This window comes from Plectropomus leopardus, chromosome 14 (assembly GCF_026936395.1).
Source record: "Plectropomus leopardus strain MGB_pleo_1.0 chromosome 14, ASM2693639v1, whole genome shotgun sequence".
Taxonomy (NCBI): domain Eukaryota; kingdom Metazoa; phylum Chordata; class Actinopteri; order Perciformes; family Serranidae; genus Plectropomus; species Plectropomus leopardus.
Window position 1 is genome coordinate 35,034,346 of NC_142189.1, and position 12,967 is coordinate 35,047,312.

General features: G+C 38.6%; 1 protein-coding gene across 1 annotated transcript in view; it reads right to left on the reverse strand.

The window, feature by feature from the left end:
• The window catches only part of LOC148187576 (neurexin-3a-like), a 31,746-nt gene that overhangs the window by 13,547 nt on the left and 5,232 nt on the right, over nt 1-12,967 (reverse strand). The gene's annotated exons all lie outside the window — the stretch shown is intronic.

A 12,967-nucleotide genomic window follows, 5' to 3' on the forward strand; every position in this document is an offset into this window, starting at 1 on the left:
ATGTTACTATTCTAACCATATGTGCTAATTTGCTTTCTGTTCTATGAACATGCTGTATATGTGTTACAATAATTAAATAAATTAAAAAGTAATTAATAATCAAAATAACATTTTTCAGAAAATCCTCTGATCAGAAACATAAACAACATGTGAGTAATAATAATAATAATAATAATAATAATAATAATAGTAATAACAATAATAATAATCACAAATTCACTTTCTAATTGAACTGGGGATTCACAAATTTCAAAATTCTGGGCTGATACTGATACCAGTGTTTAAAATAATTTGGTCGATACGTTGTATGTTTTTATATTATTGTTTATTTTATTTTTTATTTTTTATTCTTCTTTGGTAGAGAAACAAAGAAATCTACACTACAAAAAATAACTGACCTGTGTCAGAGTATTCAAGTCCTTCATGAGCACAGATTCAATAATTTTATGATTTTTTATCATTTATGGAACAACCTTTAATATAACCTTCTTTACATCTTTGAACACAATACACAAAACATCTTTAAAAAAAAAAAAAAGCAAAAAGCTTTTTGCCATGTATACGTCCTAATTCACTATCTAAATATCGCTGTGAAACTATTATCAAATTTCTATTTCAAACAGCTGAGCTCTTAAGTCCTCTGAAGTCCACTTCACTCCATGATAACTTTGACTGACTGATCAATGATCACATTGTGCATTGTTCAAACCGTTAAGACTCACTGGATTTTTCTTTTCTGGGAACTAAATATATCATTATCTATGTGGGTTCACAGTTTTACAAATGTCATTATAAGCTGTAATTGTCTTGTTATCATTACAGATGCATTAACATGTTAGCATTAAATTACTAATTTTATTGTCATCATTACATCTTCTAAGTACCATAAACAGTATGCAGTGCTGAGCTGTTTCATATAATGTTGTATCCTATAAGTTATCAGTTAATATATTTGTGTATCTAAAAGCTTAATCTGCAAATGTAGCATAGTAGAAAAATAACATACAATCATTCAATTAGGTAAATCATAAATACCTTACTTGCGTATTTTTGGTCAGCAACAACAATGCATATTGCCAGGAATTCAACTGGCAGGTAAATAATGACTCATTTATTTGACCAAATGTAGAAGACCATAGAGGAAACTGGAATCAGTCAATAATTATCCACCAATGTCTAATATATAAACTCCCCATAGCCCCCCCATAGCTGTCAAGGGTTCCGTTTTGGCCGGGAAACTACTGTACTTTACCCCTCTTTCCCACCGTCCTCCCGTATTAGTATTCTCTTGTAAATCTCCTGTATTATCATATAATAATTATTTAAAAAATCCTCTGCCTCTCCAAACTGAACTCTGTCACAAGCCTCACGAGAGCTGACACCTGCAGTAGCCTAGTTGGCAGTTGGTGCGAGGTTAGTGCCGACAACAAATCCACAACTTAGCAGGAACAACTAAGGAGAGAGATGGATGGATGTGACGAAGGACAAAGTCATGTAAATATCTCGAAAAATGGGACAGTGAATTCACTTTCCTAAAGAGGAGCAGGATGGGGCACAATCATGTGTTCTGTAAGATTTGTAACTTTGACACACAAGACTTGTGTCTCCCACGGAGGAAGGAACGATGTCAGTCAGTAGGAAAAATCCACCAAGCACAAGCGCTGGCTAGAGGCACAGAAACATGCCCAGGCGATGTCAGCATTTGTGACTAGAAATACCACCGAAGCAGACCATGTCATAAATGCAGAGGTTAAAATAGGAATGCTGCATGCCAAAAAACAACGTTGGTTTCACCTTCTGTGACGACTTCAACAAGTGTGTAGCTGAGATGTTCCCGGACTCTGCTATCACATGAAAATACTCAGCGGGAAAAACCAAGGCTACGCAACTCATCAAAGGTAAGTTGAGTCAAACTAAGTATGAGTATTATGTATGCATATGCCTATTTGATAATGTCCTGCATAGCAGCAGAGCTAGATGATGTTGGTCAAAACATGCCGATCTCAGCCCTTTTCACGGATGTACAACAAATCGAACAACAGAAAAACAGACAAAGAATTCGTCATCCTGACTAGACTCTACGATGAGGCCACTCTGCAGGTTGCTACATAATTCATAGAGATGCCTATATGCAACATGGGAAATGCAGAAAATCTGTAGGAAATCTGAATGAACCATTAAGGTAGGGGAACTACACTGTGTTGTTGACATGTGTAATAGTTTGTCTGAGATGTTTTGTAGCGGAGAGGAGTGCCAAAGTGCATGATCTGGTAAACCATCTCTGTGATCCAATGGTGAAGACCTACTTCATGTTCCTGAGTGCTCATGTTCCTTTATCTGAATTTAATATTGCCTTCCAGGTGGGTGTCAATGATATTGAATGAATGAGTGAATAATAGTCAGTTATAATTAAATATGATTGTGCTTATTGTAGCATTCTTATTTCACTGTTATTTTGTTGTAACCAATGACATTTTCTGTAGTCAGAGGGAGTACAAATTCACAGACTTGAAGAGGAGATGTGTAGGCTGATCAGGAGGATCCTGGGCTACCTCATACCAGCCAGGGCCATTGTGGGTGTACCTCTCAGGGAGGTGGAGTTTGGAGAAAGACATCACTTGGCTGATAAAAAGCTTTTTATCGGAGCAGACACAAAGGCATTCATGAAAAGCACAGAGCTCCCTGTGTCAGCTGAGAAGAAAATCTTTCAGTAAGTATATTACCCAGCAGTTATATAGTTATGATATTATCTTTTGAAAGTATGAGAGTATAGGCTGTAGTGTACCTAAAATGTTGCCACTAATGCATGTTTTACTCTTATGCTGTTGTAGATCTGTGAGAAGATTCTATGAAGCAGTGCTTCGGAAGACGCTCTCTTTGGAGTGCTTATTCTTTTTACTGCTCACTACCTTGGTTCTGTTGAACCGCACTACGCTAATCCCATTGCCTCTCTGGAGCATTCCTGCTCCCTTGTTTCCTAGCTGCTTACCCATTGCACCCTGGCTGTGCCTGATCGTGGTGATAGCTGCGCTGGCACTGTGACCGTGCCTTTGGTTGTGCTCTTGCACTGATACTGTACCCCCCACTCACCCTGATCGTGGTCTTGGTCCTGGTTGCGCCGGTGCTGTGATCATGCCTTTAGACACCTCTGTATCAATTTATGCATGAGAATCTTATCAACACCCACGATATCATCATAGAGTGCATTTCATAATTTCACACCTATCGTTATTGTAAAATGACATGTCTGTTTCCACTATTGCTGTGCCCCCAGGTAGGGACAGGTATATGTTAGAGTCAGTTCCCCATTGATAGAATGAATGAATTAATGAAATATTGCATGGTTTAGAACTGAGATGTTCAGTCAAACACTTGATTTCTTTTACATTGGAAAGGCTAGGGGCCCTGTTCCCTCAGTTGATCTTGAGTGAGGATAGGCTGAGAGAGGAACTCATTGACTACCAGGTAACAGATAGCAGGCAACTCCCCCAAGAAGACAGAATTGACAGATTCTGGGGCCTGGTAGGGAAGGATGTGAGGTTTGGTGAGCTGCCAAGACTAATGAAGGCTTTACTATGCATTCCCCACAGCAATGCCAGTTCTGAAAGGGTGTTAAGTATGGTAAGAAAGATTGTTAAAGAGAATAGGGTGTCATTAGACAACAGCACTGTTTGTGCTGTTGCTTTTTGCTATCATGCTGTCATTTGCTTTTGCTCTCACGTAAAATAAACCACTCTCGCCCAGCCCACAAATATACACTCCGTCCAAAAAAGTGTTAAAGAATGCAAAGTCTGCAACAAATCTGTATAACAAGTCATTAGTGAATGCCAGAGAGCCACATGAGTGGACATGAGAAATTAAAAGAAAATATGCAATGAAAATAAAATGTTAATGTTTAACTTAAAAACAAGCAATGTGAAATAAACAGTAAATATGTAATTTTTTGACTTGTATATGAACTGAAAATAAGTAGAATAAATAAACAAATGTGCTTTATATACCCTTTTGTGTTTTCATTTAGGCTGTAACAGCTGCTAACATAGGAATGTTCACAGCATTTCACTGTCAACAAAAGTAGGCCTATCAGATTCTGATCACCTAACTGTAGTTCATAAGTGGCTGACAAGTGGTTATTTCAGATTTCTTGTACACCTGTCTTAAAATGTAAGGCATACTGCTTGGTTGGGGTGGTGGGACGGCTTAAAATTCCCTTCTTTTCCAATCCAAAATTTGACAGGTAAAAAAAAAAAAAAATTAGGACATAACCTCAATGTAATCAGAGGCAGCAACTGCCCTGATGGATGTTTTTTTTTGTAATGAAGACAATACATGTCTTTAATAACAGACATGGAGCATACATTTACTTAGAGAGAGGAGTTTGCCTTTATTTTATTGACAGTCACCAATCCTAATTAATAGTGCATTTGATAATGTTGCATTTCCCCTCCTCCACAAAGGTCGTTTGGATTTATCAGTCATCTGCTGGATAAATTAGCCTTATTCCTCTTGTTGCTGTGCATGACTATCAGTCACCCAGGAAGACTGACCTTATCTGATGACCAGCCTGGAGAGACAGCCTTCTGCTCAATCCTGTTAAATACTGAGAGGCACAGAAACACAAGCAGGCTATATTCTATATACTGTGTGTGTATATATATATATGGGGAGAGAGAGTGAGAGAGAGAAAACATTGAAAGAAAACATTGTCAGTTAGTTAAAATAATCGTGGCAGCAGTTACATTCCCTCCAAAAAAAAATTACATCAAAATTACATCAACACATCAAAATTACATCAACACATAAAATGCCAATTTAGTGGTATGTACAAGTAATTTTATATCCCTTTTCCACCTAAATAAGCATGTACATACTGGGTTTGTAAAGACCGGTAAACCTGCTAACAACAGACTGCTTACCCATTGCAAGTAGAGCAGAGCTGTGTACATGTCTCTGCAGCAGACAGGTGTGTGTGTGTGTGTGTGTGTGTCTATATATCTCTTACTTTTCAATTTCTCTTTAAAACTCAGTCCAGACTAATTCGGTTCAATGTTTGAGTGCTGTTTAGGAGGAGACGGACGGTTATTAGTGCTGGCGCATCTTTGCGTGTCTGGTTATGGAACGGCAATTAGTGCGTTCAGCAATTAGTGCGTTCCGCATGTTGCCTGTTGTGTTCCCATCAATGTTGATCGGAAACGGAGGCAACAAATACCCATGGCTACTGCAGAGTTATTTGATCCAGGTGTGAATGCTGTTTGTACACTTTCCGATTTCATTAAAAAGACAGTTTTTTTTGTGTGGTGGGACTGAGGCTTTAGGAGACAGGGTTGCATCTCAGTAGTCTTTCTCAGTTTTTCAATCTTTGATTGACTAACAAAAGGCAGTGCAGGTTTTGCTCTACATCAGGCCTGTCCAACCCGTGGTCTTCCAAGCCGCCTGCGGCTCTTTGCACGGTTTCATGTGGCTCTTATTTTCATGTTGAATTTTGTGTTTGTGTTTTTTTATGGTACGTGAATCTCATGCGCATGCGCGTTGACGCAAATGAGGTCGCTCTCAAAATGGCAGGAAAAAAATGCACAGCAAAACAAGCCTGTGAGTATTTTAGTGTCGCTTTGGATGAGTGTTGTGACATACAAGACAAGCCTCAGCTGGCAATATTTGCACGGTCTGTGTCAAAAGAACTCCTTGATATTGTGCCATTAAAAGACAGAACCCATAGCATAGATGTGAAAGAAACAATGATGGCTGCATTTATGAAAGCAAATCTACCCATATTGAAACTAACTGCAATAGCCACGGATGGAGCGCCAGCCATGATCGGACCAAACTTTTGGAGTTTTGGAATTTCCACTACATCATCCACAGGGAGCAACTCGTGTCTAAATCATTGAATTTAGACAGTGTCATGAAGCCTGTGATGGAAATCGTCAACTACATCCGCACACATGCGCTTAAACACAGGCAATTCAAAAATCTCATCGTTGAGCTGGACCAAGGCCTTCCAGGTGACCTGCCGCTGCACTGCACTGTGAGGTGGCTGTCAAACGGCAAGGTACTTTGCCGCTTCTTTGAGCTTTTGGATGCCGTGAAACTTTTCATGGAAGAGAAGGAAAAGCACTATCCCGAGCTCTCAGACCTCAAGTGGATTATGGATCTGGCTTTTTTGGTGGACATGCTGTGTTACTTGGACAGACTGAACCTGACCCTGCAGAGTAAGTCAAAAATACTGCCTGACCTGGTGCAAAGTGTGTTTGCGTTTGCCAACAAACTGAAGCTGTTCAAGACGCTTATTCAGAAGAGAGATTTAAAGCATTTTCCCACTCTGCTAAAAGCTAGTGGGCAAGTCATCGGCACTGTCCTGAATAAGCAAACAGCCAAATACGCAACAATGGTTGAAAACCTGCATGAAAGCTTTGTGACCCGGTTCCGTGATCTTCAACTGAAAAGGCCACAGATTATGTTCCTCGTCGACCTGGTCACAGATGAGGCTGCGGCTGAGTTGGACATGATCGATCTTTGTGAAGACGACCAACTGAAACCTGCTTTGAGAGAAGGGACCATTGAATTCTGGAAAAGTGTACCAATGGAAAAGTACCCAAATATCAAATGGGATGCGCTTAAGATACTGTCAATGTTTGGGTCAACATACGTCTACGAGTGTGTTTTTTCTACCCTGAAACACGTGAAATCAAAGCATCGATCTGTTCTGACAGACACACATGTGAAGGAATTGCTTCGAGTGGCAACAACTGACTATAAACCAGATTTGAAAAGGATTGGGCAAGGAAAGCCAGAAGTCCCATTAAGCAACATGCATGGTAAGAGAAAAAATGGTAGAGAGTTTGTTTGTGAGACAGTGCACACAGTGTTCATTGCTGAAAATGACTGGCCTGTGGTCTTCGTTCTGTGGGAGTCAATTCTTGTCATTATCATGTTGATTTGTTAAATTTACAGTAAATCTGGCAGAGCAGAGGTCTCTGTATGTATAAGAGAGAGCGAGAGAGTGAGGGGGAGGGATGGGGGCAGTTCATGTGTGCCCATGCGTATGATGTTGCCCTTTGCAGTAACACAGTAAAAATTGTGTCTCTTAGCCTCTGACTGGTTGGCCACCCCTGCTCTACATCCAGCACAATTTTTCTTTTGAAAAATAAACTTATCATCCTGCAGTCCTCCTTAAGCCCTTATCAGTGATAGTGACAGTATTTTGAGCCACTGTCCAAAATAAATAAATTAAAGCAGAAAGAGAAAGAAGCAGAAAGAAGAATTTCTTTAAATTCTCTTTTTCCTCTCTCACCGCAGTAATCTTTAGCATTCTGAAATAATCAGCTCAGCAATATCCCCCCAAAATACATTACTGGCTGATAAATGATGTTACATCTACTAGATCTCAGTCGGGACGCCTCCAGTTTGGAGAAGAGGACTCTTGATGTAATGCTGTGGAGGGGTCAGCAACAAAATGTCTTTTAGACACCTAAAAATGTCCCACCAAAAAAAAGCAAAATCAGTTTAAGTGTACATGATATTGTGAGTATTTCACTGCTTTACCACGATGTCAGGACAGTGGTTTTCAACAGGGAAATGAAGCTGAGTTTGGTGGCTTTGACAAAACCATAGACAGCGAGCTAAAGCCGTCAGCTGCTTTCTCCTTGGAATGGGCTGTCTGACTGAAAGGTCAGGTTATGAGAATACTCCAGCCCGCTTCATCAAACGGGGCCATCCCAAAGCTCCATGTAGGTAACACACTGTCTATGGATAAGTATCTCATACAAACCCACCTCAAAAATCTGAACTATCCCTTTAAGAGAAAGAGATCAGAATATAGTAATCTTTAGAATGAAGCTGATGAATTCTGATGAGACAAAGAACAGATTATTGTGAGCATGGTAAAAGCTGAATTTGAACTCCTAACCTTTGCATCTGTACAAATCAATATCTAGCATGAAAAACAGGGCCATGCCAAGTGGGGTTAGACTGGGTCATTAGAATTCAATGAAGTTCTGTTAACATTTATTCTCATAAATGTATGAGAATAAATGTAAACTGAAGTTTAAAGTAGAAGACTTGACAACAGATGGGCAAAAACAGGACAATACGACACCTTTTGTGTATTTACCCCAGTGCAGGTAGTTTCCTGATGACCTCTCTAAACCCACCCACTGGCTCCAAGGCTAGGAGGCCAAAGCAGCCTCAAAAGCAGAAGGCAGAGAGAGGGATGTAACAAAACACAGAAAATTCATATTAGGGATCAATTCTGAGAAAATAAAATCATACATCAACCTTTTCTCGGGTTTACTGTCAAACAATTCTGTGAAAATTAGAGCCAAAGTTTTACTGTCTGGGGATTCAAACCATGGACCATTGTATGCCCACAGCAGGGGCCTTATTTTCAACTATTGCATATGCACGGAGAAGGGCCTAAAATGTACATACGGCACTTTCTTCTTTTTTTATTTTTTAAAAAAACTTGATGACAAAATTAGTGTAAAGTGAGCTTCATAACTTTTCCTTTAGCATCTTTCAATAGTACCACCTCAAATCTCAAATCAGCACTGCCTCACATTCACATTCCGCTGGAATGCAGAGTAGAGGGCCGAACTATATGCTGCTGATGCTCATGGTCTGTTGTAATGTGCACAGATGTTAAAATGCTGGATGATGGCAGGATGTGTCACGTGGAAGAATTAAGGATAGCCTGGCTTTCCTCTGCCTGATATTAATCATGAATATACTGACTCCTATTTATCTTAACCACGTTAACTGGTTAACGTAATCTGTAGAAATCCAAGACAGTATAGCATGGAACAACTAGAATTAAAGAATTGCATTAAAGAATTGCAGAACACCATGTCAGCAATATCAATATTTTATATTTTATATACTGCATATCAACCATACTTGCTGTATATCAGCAAATACAATTTTAAAACTAAAATATAGTGTTTCTATGTAATATTGCTACACTGAACAAGACTGTGTGCACATGGAGCGCCCTGGAGACACTATGGTGCTGCTGCACACACCTCTAGTCACCTTACAAACAGCCTCACTACCTGCACACATGGACTGTATCAATTAGCAAAGACAGTGGGCTGTGTTCTTTTTCTTCACTTCAACTCTTAGATCTGACTATTTTTTCATACGTCAGTGCTGTCCTATTTGATGTACTCACTGCATTAAGTGCAGCAGCAGCATGTTTCCACTCGTTTGTGACTGGACTGCTGTGGCCACCAAACAATCTGTGCTTTCTTACCTTCACCTCACCCAGAAGGACCATGATTTCTGTACCAGAAAAATGCCTTTTCTTCCTATGATTCAATTTAAAGAACCACTGACCAGCTTGATTAGCAAGGTGCATCAGAGATTAACGTTAACTGGGATTTTAATTTTGATTTGCGTAAATTAGACTCAAAACAAAATGCACTAAAAAAATGAACAGCTGACTCCTTAGTGTTTCTTACAGTACATTGAACAAGACATTTTTAGCGAACTAAAAAAACGAAGTAACTTTCATGAACTGTAAACAGTGTCAGAGTTGGAGTAAAACTCCAAGATGTACACAGTGCCAGAGGTTATCCATATGGGGCCATAATTTTAAAAAATCAACATGTTGTATTTTGAAAAAAATTCAAACTATAGCCATGAAGCCCATAAACTAATTAGAAGAATGTTTACTAAACACTGATTGACTTACATGTAAACAGACTATTTGCAACCAGTCACCCCCTGCTAGTAGAAAGAATGCAGGTTTCGAGCGCATCCTTCCACACTGACTACAGTTCTCAGACACAGAGGCTGTCCATTTTATACAGTCCATGTCAAAAAATTATTTTCAAGACATCTACTGAATTGTGAAAAAAAGTTTGCCTTACTGTAACCTATGGCTAGCTTAAAAGTCCATCACGTTACATCTTTCAAAATATGCACAATCAATTAACAATGCAAATTGCCAACAATGTAAGTCCAAACAAAAAATAATAATTAAAAAAAATACAACTCTTAAAATTATAACTTATCAAAACACTAACTCCATTTTTGTGGCGAAACATAATTTTTAAAGGATTTTTAAGCAATTAACAATATGATGAAAGAGTTCAAAATCTAACAGTACAAACTATCAGTAAAAAATATACTGTTGTAATATAATGTTGTAATATTTATCTTTGTTTTAACAATATGCCCCAAATTTCTGTCAACTCTGTCAGATTCCTAAAAGCATCATTTAATCAGACAACAAAGGGGTCAGCTGTATCTGAAGGACACCCATTTCACTTTCTGGTCTCCAAAAATAGAATGCTGCTAAAGCACTGGTAAGCTTTCTATGTTCTTATGAATTAACTAAATAAAACTGCCTTTTGGTGTCCCAGCTCTTGAATTATGGCTTAAACCATACACAGTAGAGGTTTTGCTATTGTTTGCTTCTGCTTTCAAAAATCGGAACCAGCCATGCCTGGCTCAGCATACTGCAAAACGGATCAAACTAACCACCTACCAGTCTGCAGGCCTAAGCAAAATGAGAAAGAGAGACAGTGGAAGTGACACAGCCTACGTATTGTACCTGCACTGACTGAAAACCAGGAAGTAGGAGGGGCTGTACTCACTCTCTCCCTACAGTGGCTCAGAGAGACATGAGCCACTGGCTACACAACAAACATGTGTTCTTTATGCTTATATGTGTTTATCACATACACATACCTGAAACCAGCAGAATGATGTGAGATTTTTATTTTTTTCATAGTTTTACCACCAACACTGCTTTCAGTGTTTTAATCTTAAAAATACAAAAATATACCCCAGTTTTGCACATGACACTGTCGTGGGACGGTGTGTGAAAAAGTATGCCTTCCTGCTAGCACAGTGAGTAAGTCTGGCTTCATTTATAAAAATATATATATATATATTTAATAATACACGCTATCATGTGTAAGCACAAATATAATGAAATGTATGTATGCCAAAAAATATTATGATTTATACACTGTGCGCCTTCCAGAATAGAATTTTATGAATCTCTAAACAAAATTTTGCGCAACTTGGAATATGTCACCCTCTACATGCCCACAATGAACAATATATGGTCCATGCAAAGCTCCTCGTGAATGTTGATACATAGACATGAGCCCGGTAGCACTAACATACCTTTAAATTTAGAAAACAGTCCATGAAGATGTCATAATAGTTTAGGTTAGCATAATATTTAGGTAACTAAAACACAGTGGCAGTGGCTGCATGTGCTTGCCATAGGCTATACAGGCACCTTGGGTGCCACCCTGAAGGGGTCCAAAAATGCACCCAGAAAAAAGAAAAAGTTGACATATACAGCATATATACCTAGTATACCTACTTTCTCTACTGTAATCCACACATCTATAGCTATACACCCACCTCATCAACTACCACTATACCAGTGAGAGGAAAGCAGGTGGAGAGAAAAAAAAGGTTGAAATCATCAGGAGGAGAGCTACTTGACCACAGCTAACAGCCAGGGAGGTTGCATTAAGTTATGATGCATTCAAGCTCTATTCGGTAAAAATGAGTATTAGGCTAGAGATTCTAGAGCTAAAAAGGTATATTTGCACTCATTCTTATCTTATTTTTTATTGTTAGCTAGGTTTGTATTTGCATTTTGGTAATTAACATGCAGTCTCTTGATTGTAGAGCGTAGTGTGTGTGTGTGTGTGTGTGTGTGTGTGTGTGTGTGTGTGTGTGTGTGTGTGTGTGTGCGTGCGCGTGTGCGTGTGTCTGTGCGTCTGTGTGCGCCCGCACAGTGGCATCTCCAGTGTTTTGTGAACAGCCCCGGACATTTCAGACCCTCTTAGAGATTTGCTGCTCGAATAAACTCAGTTAACAGCTCTTCTCGCAGCAGCACAGCGCCTCCCCTCCCTCTTGTCTCTCGCCAGGAACACGCAAAAATTACAGCTCAATTTTCTCAGTAGCCCACTATAATGTGGGCTTCATGAATCTCAGCAAAAAACAATATGTGTGAATGTGCAGTAGTCTTGTAAAATGAATTCAGGTCTGTATGTGTGTGTCCTTGTAAAAAAAAATTTTTATGCGGTATATATATAAATATAAATATATATATATATATATATATATACATATATATATATATATCTTGTTAACTTTTTGGAGCTGTGTTTTTTTTTTTTTAATTATTTATCATATACTGACCCTCCCCTCATCTGTAGATAGATAGATCGATAGATTGATAGCAGGGTATTTTTGTATTTGGCAAGTGTTTAGATGTGTAATTTGTGGCTGATTTCATTGTGTTGCAATATTTGGATTTTATTTGAGAGTGAACTTACTGTTGTTGTTAATAAACTAAAGACCTGAGAGATGACATTTGTTTAGTCAGTTGATCCACTTTTCCTGCATTGTCCATTTCCCTTTAAGGCAAGAAGTCTGCAACATGCTGAGCACAATTTCATCATTTTGCACTATTTTGACATTTTCTTTCACATATTACCATAGACTACAGATTCTCTCTTGTCAGGAAGCCTTAATGTTTGTATAACAATGCTTTTACAGCCTTTTTTAAAATGTGTGATCAAATTATAGCAACAAGCAAAATATGTAAAATTATTGTTATTTTAGTTTTGGAGGTTATCTTATCCAGACCTAACTGGGATGGGATAAAAACCTGATGTAGTCACTGGCTGGTCTGTATAGACAGAGTTTATTGTGGTAATCATCAAACCCATGACTGTCTGTTTCTACTAATTATTCAATTAATTCATTCAATTTTCAAGAAAATAACAAAGGAAAAACTAGCCCTTCTTTCTATGTATCCTACAGCGTTTAGCAGTTAATACGTATAATTATTTTGGAAGCTGTCCAGATTCACATTTTAAGAGATATATTTCCTCCACCAACAAATATTTTACACCATGAGATTTATTTGTCTTTATTCTGAGCTGTTATCAAACCTCAGCAGAACCTTCTCTCCAGGCCCTCGAGGCTAGATCTA